We start from the raw sequence: 7,120 nt of genomic DNA, 5'->3' as shown, positions 1-7,120 counted from the left end.
GAAACAAATTTCAAGCCCAAGATAACCTGTAAGGCCAGCAGGACAGGTCTATTTCACCAGGCTGAGAGAGGAGTGCAGGCCAGCGCAGGTCCCACCAGCACAGGTCCCACCAGCACAGGCCAGACCCCAGCAAACCCAGAACAGACCTCAAAGGACTGAATCACTGGCAGAACTTCTCAGCCCACAGATGCAAAAGACAACTTAGAAGGTCAGCAGAAAAGGTCGTTGGACCTGGATGAGGGAGTGTGGCCTAGTGCAGGTTGAGCCATCTCAGCCCTGCCACATCAAACCAGAAGCAATCCTTGGGAGTGATGGAGTCAGCAGCAGCAGCGGCAGCAGCAGAGGCAGTGGTAGTGGCTGCTTCTGGGGCTCTCAGCCCACAGATAGGAAAGGGATTGAACAGCTTCTCAGAAAGAGATTACAGGGGTCTCTTTGCTATCACTGAGGCAGGACTCTATTGCTTTTCCCATACTTGGATCTGAGTTGCATTCCTGGGTGGCAGTCTTGTGATGAGGAGGAGCACTAGCATAGATTGGGGCAGCAGTGGAAAGGGGGCCCTCCTCATAGTTTTAGGCAGAAAAAAGTAATTGTGGTCACTCACAGACCAGAGCACAGGCCAGGAGAGGAGTAAACACCTCTCCTCAGATCATACTACCTTGGAAGAACTCAAAATGTACAGGTCCCTGAAAATATCTCTGAAAACAGCTGCACAAAACCCCTGAAGCTTGGGACAGTTTGCCCTCCACACTGGAAGGAGAGCCCTACCTTAACAAAGAGTTAAAAGTTAAGTAATAAGCTGGGAAAATGAGCCAACAATAGGAAAAAAACCCTCAGATTATAGAAACTTACTTAAGTGACAAGGAAGATCAAATCATACATTCAGAAGAAGACAACAAAGTCAAAACTCCTACTTCCAAAGCCTCCAAGAAAAATGTGAATTGGTCTCAGGTCATGGAAGAGCTCAAAAAGGATTTTGAAAATCAAGTAAGAGAAGAGAGGAAAAATTGGGAAGAGAAATGAGAGTGATGAAAGTCATAAAAAATGAGTCAACATCTTGGTAAAGGAGACCCCAAAAAGTACTAAAGAAAAGAACACCTTGAAAAAGACTAGACCAAATGGCAAAGGAGATCCAAAAAGCCAAGAAGAATGACTTAAAAAGTAGAATTGGCCAAATGGAAAAGGAGGTCACTGAAGAAAATAATTCCTTAAAAATTAGAATGCAGCAAATGAAAGCCAATGACTTCATGAGAAATCAAGAAATTATAAAATAAAACCAAAAGAATGAAAATAATAGAAGACAATGTGAAATATCTTATTGGAAAAACAACTAACCTGGAAAATAGATGTAGGAGAGGTGATTTAAACATTATTAGACTACCTGAAAGCCATGATAAAAAAAAAAAAGAGCCTAGACGTGATCTTTCAAAAAATCATCAAGGAAAGCAAGGAATAGTTTATCTATCAGATTTTTGGAGAAGGAAAAAAAAATTATGGCCAAACAAGACATAGAGGACATTATGAAATGCAAAATATATGACTTTGACCTCTTCTGTTCTCTTCTCCTCTCTTCTCCTCTCTTCTCTTCTCTTCTCTTCTCTTCTCTTCTCTTCTCTTCTCTTCTCTTCTCTTCTCTTCTCTTCTCTTCTCTTCTCTTCTCTCTCTCTCTTCTCTTCTCTTCTCTTCTCTTCCTCTTCTCTCCTCTCCTCTTCTCTTCTCTTCTTCTCTCCTCTCTCTCCTTCTCTCCTCTCCTCTCCTCTCCTCTCCTCTCCTCTCCTCTCTCTCCTCTCCTCTCCTCTCCTCTCTCTCTCTCCTTCCTCTCTCCTCTCCTCTCCTCTCTCTCCTCCTCCTCTCCTCTCCTCTCCTCTCCTCTCCTCTCCTCTCCTCTCCCCTCCTCTCCTCTCCTCTCCTCTCCTCTTCTCTTCTCTTCTCTTCTCCTCCCCTCTCTTCCCCTTTCCTCCCCTTCTTTCCCCTCCCTCCTCTCCCCTCCTCCCCTTCCCTTCCGTCCTTCTCTCTCTCTCTCTCTCTCTCTCTCTCTCTCTCTCTCTCTCTCTCTCGTTTCTTCTTTCTTGTGGTTTCTCCTTTTGGTTCTAATTCTTCTTTATAGCATGACTAACATGAAAATAAGTTCAATATAAAAGTTCACTATAAATGAGAATTTATGACCAAACAAGAGATAGAGAACATTATAAAAGGCAAAATGGATAATTTTGATAACATTAAACTGAAAAGTTTTTGCACAAGCAATGCCAATGCAACCAAGATTAGGACAGAAGCAGAAAGAAATTTTTAGAGCAAGTATCTCCGATAAAGGCCTCATTTCTAAAATATATAGAGAACTGAGTCAAATTTATAAAAATACAAGTTATTCCTCAGTTGATAAATGGTTAAAGGATATGAATTTGAAAAAGTGCTCTAAATCATGATTGATTAGAGAAATGCAAATCAAAACAACTCTGAGGTACCACATCAAACCTATCAGATTGACTAACATGACAAAACAGGAAAATGACAAATGTTAGAGAAGATATGTGAAAATTGGAGCACTAATGCATTGTTGGTGGAGTTGTAAACTAATCCAACCATTTTGGAGAGCAATTTGGAACTATGCTCAAAGGGCTATAAAAATATGCATACCCTTTGACCCGGCAATACCACTTCTAGGTCTGTATCCCAAAGAGATCATAGAAATGGGAAAAGGACACACATGTACAAAAATATTTATAGCAGTTCTTTCTGTGGTGGCAAAGAATTGGAAATTGAGGGGATGCCCATCAATCGGGGAATGACTGAACAAGTTGTGCTATATGAATATGATGGAATGCTGTTGTGCTATAGGAAATGATGAGCAAGCAGACTTCAGGAAAACCTGGAAAGACTTATGTGAACTGATGCTGAGTGATGAGCAGAACCAGGAGAATATTGTATACAGCAACAGCCATAATGTATGATGACTAACTCTAATAGATTCATCTCTTCTTAACAATGCAAGGATCTAAGACAATCCTAATGGACTCATGATGCAAAATTCTGTCCACATCCAGAAAAAGAACTATGGAGTCTGAATGCAGAATGCTCTCTCTCTCTTTTGTTTCTGTTTTTTTTTTTTGTTTATTTGTTTGTGTCTTCTTTCTTGTGGTTTCTCCTATTGGTTCTAATTCTTCTTTACAACATGACTAATGTGAAAATAGATTCAATACAAATGTATATGTAGAGCCTATATCAAATTGCACACCATCTTGCAGTGGGGGAGGAAAGAGATGGGGAGAAAATTTGGAACTCAAAATCTTATGGAAATAAATGTTAAAAACTAAAACTATTTTTTTTAAAAGTAAATATCTGATTTTTTGTAGTTATAAGACAGCATGGCTGTAATTGAGCATGAAAAGTGTTACTTGGCCCTCCTAAGTAAGAGTTACTATTTAGAGAAAGAAAGTGGAGGTAGGGTCTTGTGTTCATTAGTAATCCTTCTCTTCTACAGGTTCAGAGTGTGAGGCAAAGTCAAATCCCTCTAGCACTAATATGATGCTCTTGTCCAGGAAGTGTTAATTTGCTGGACAGTTCCCAAGTGACATTGTACAGAGCTGTGCAATGAACTACACCAACAGCAGAAGAGGAAGCATGTCTATCTACTTGTGCCTTGGTTTATACTATAGATGCTACAATACCTGGAAAAGTAAGATATAAAATAGTGGTTGCACTCAGCTTTTTCGTATGACATTCCATTGTACATGCCCTCATGATCCCTTCATCTCTCCAACTTCCCCAAAACAAAACAAATCCAACAACCTGTATTTAATTTTTGAGTAGCTGGTGTTTGTTTCAGTTTTGAAATCAATTGTCATGTGTCATTAAAGTCACGAAGTAGACAATGTTTAATAACTATTGTTATGCTATTGATTTTTTTCTCTCTCTTTTTTAATGAACTAAAAACTTCCTCTTACTTCTCACCTGTCTTTTCATTTTCCTCACTAGCCTTTCCCCTTACATTCACAAACAATTTTCAAAAAGAATGATTTTCACAATCCCCTTTTTCTCATTAGATTGGCACTTAAATTCTCTAGTGTACGTTTCAATTGATAGGCCCCAGAAACATGTTCTATTCAGTCTCTTAATGCAGGCTTCACATTCAAACCTATTCTTAACACTACATTGAAATTAGGCATATGCTGGATTTCGAGACCAACTGTTTTTTGTTTTTTTGGTTTTTGGGGTTTTTTTTTTTTGGCTAGGCAATGGGGTTAAGTGACTTGCCCAAGGCTACACAGCTAGTAAGTGTTATGTGTCTGAGGATTTGAACTCAGGTCCTCCTGAATCCAGGGCTAGTGCTCTATCCACTGCTCCACCTATCTGCCCCCTAATTGCTTTCTTTCTAAGATATGTTTGCTTCTTTCCTTTCAGCATGATCCAGTGTTCAAGTCTAGTATGATTAATACAAGATCTCTGACCAGCTTTAATTCTAGGGGTTAGGGAGAAAGTAAGGGGATGGGGACCAGCTTAGCTATTTTCTTCTTGATAAAGCCTATCCAACACTGTAACAAATTGATAAGCATTTAATAAGAGCCTACTTTGTGCCAGGCACTCTACTAAGTGCCAAGAAAACAAAGAAAGATAAAAATTACTACTACTACTACTACTACTACTACTACTACTACTACTACTACTACTACTACTACTACTACTACTTCTTCTTCTTCTTCTTCTTCTTCTCTTCTTCTTCTTCTATTATTATTATTATTATTATTATTATAGTACCCAGTCCCTGTTCTGAAAAAATTTAGTCCAATGGGGGATATAAAATGTAAACATCTAAGTATGAACACATTTTTTTATTACTACATTACTACTGTCATTACTACACTGTAGATACTTAATCTCATACTTTATTAAAAGTCAACAAAATTAAATGACTTTCCTAGGAAAACAATCTAGTAAGTGCTGGAGCGTCCAAACCCAGATTTCTTCTGACTGTAAGTCCAATGTACTTTTCATTATGCCACAGTCTGATTTCACACAGAGAAGCAATGTGGACTAGTGGAAAGAAAAGTGGGCTTGGAGTCAGAATAATTTTGGATTTGAATCTCACTTCTGACACTTGTCAGTTGCTTTTCCCTAAAAAAAAAAATTTAACCTTATTAATCTTTGGTTTCCAATCTGTGAACTTAGAATAATAAAACCTATAATATTTACTGCATGAAATAGTTCTAAAGACGACATGAAAAAAAGTCTGTAATGCCTTTGTTAAACTTTAAAATGAAGCTTAAATATGTGGTGTGATTATTATGCATGTTTGATTTTATCAAGTTCCTTAAAGTCAGGGACCATTTTTCATGTGTTGGGGATATCCCACATAGCCGCTAGCATGGTGCACTCAAGAAATATGTTAGCTCTTAGATAAACAAACAAAAAAAGAATAGAGTACTTAGCAAGTAAAAAAAAGTACAACCCTGTTTAAGATCTATGTCTTATCCATTGATTTGAATGTGATATGTGAGGAATATCAAGAAATCCTAAAAAAAAGATGAAGTTTTGCTTTTCATTTAAATAACTGCTGTAGTTCCTGTCTATAGATGGCTTACTAAAAGCTGATCTTTCTAACAGGCACTATAGGCTTTAAGTAACAATCTATGACTTTAAGATATTTTCTTTTGGAATAATTCCTAAAAAGCCACAAATTTTCCCTGAGTCTTCTTACGTGTCATGTGTACATGCTGTATATATGGATATATGGGTTGGTAGTAGAAGAAAGAGAGAAAAAGAATAAGGGAGAAAGAGTAAGGGAGTAAGAAGAAGGCATGGTGTAATTGGACTGATTGTGATTCTGGGTGACTGTTCAGTAACTAACAAGTCCTTGGAACTCTCTGTTCATAAGCTTCTCTTTAGAGTACGCATGATATCTCAAAGGTTTTAGTGCTAAGCTTTTGTTGTTCAGTTATTAAGTCATGTCTAACGCTTCAAAACACTTTATGGGGTTTTCCTTTCTTTTCTTTTTTTTTTTAAAAGAAATTTATTTATTTTTAGTTTTCAACATTCACTCCCACAAGTTTTTGAATTCCAAATTTTCACCCCATCTCCCCCTCCCCCCCGTAAGATGGCATGCATTCTGAATATCCCTTCCCCTAGTCTGTCCTCTCTTCTATCTCTCCCCCTTCTCTTATTCCCTTCCCCTTCTATTTTCCTGTAGGGCAAGATAGACTTCTATACCTCATCTCCTGTATTTCTTATTTCCCAGTAGCATGTGAAAACATTTTTTTAAACATATATTTTTAAAACTTTAGGTTTCAAATTTTCTCTTTTCCTCCCTCCCCATCCACCCTCATTGAAAAGGCAAGCAACTCAATATAGGTTATACATGTGCAGTTATGCAAAACACTTCCATAGTAGACATGTTGTGAAAAACTAACTCTACTTCCCTTAATCCTATCCTGCCCTCCCATTTATTCTATTCTTTCTTTTGACCCTGTCCTCCTCAGAAGTATTTGCTTCTGATTACCCCTTTCCCAATCTGCCCTCCTCTCTATCATCCCCTGCTCTCTTGTCCCCTTCTCCCCCTATTTTCCTGTAGGGTAAGACAGATTTCCATACCCAATTGAATGTGTATGTTATTCCTCCTTAAGCCAAATCCTATGAGAATAAGATTCATCATTCCCTCTCACCTTCCCCATTTCCCCTCCACTGTAAGAGACTTTTTTCTGTTTTTATTGTGAGATAATTTACCCCATTCTACCTCTCTCTTTCTTCTTCTCCGAGTATCATCCTCTCTCGTCCCTTAATTTTATTCTCCAGATATGACCCCTTAATCTTCAACTCACCCTGTGCCCTCTATCTATCTATCTATATATACATACATATAATTTTTTTCCTCAACTACCCTAATACTGACAAAGGTCTCATGAGTTTAAATATCATCTTTCCATGCAGGAATGTAAACAGTTCAATCTTAATAAGTCTCTTATGATTTCTCTTTCCTGTTTACCTCTTCATGTTCCACTTGAGTCCTGTATTTGAAAGTCAAATTTTCTATTCAGCTCTGGTCTTTTCATCAGAATGCTTGAAAGTCCTCTATTTCACTGAATGACCATTTTTTCCCCTGAAGGATTATACTCAGTTTTGCTGGGTAGGT

The sequence above is a fragment of the Phascolarctos cinereus genome, unplaced genomic scaffold (genome assembly GCF_003287225.1).
Source record: "Phascolarctos cinereus isolate Bilbo 61053 unplaced genomic scaffold, phaCin_HiC Scaffold_7;HRSCAF=346, whole genome shotgun sequence".
Classification (NCBI taxonomy): Eukaryota; Metazoa; Chordata; class Mammalia; order Diprotodontia; family Phascolarctidae; genus Phascolarctos; species Phascolarctos cinereus.
Note: the sequence above shows the minus strand (reverse complement) of the source record.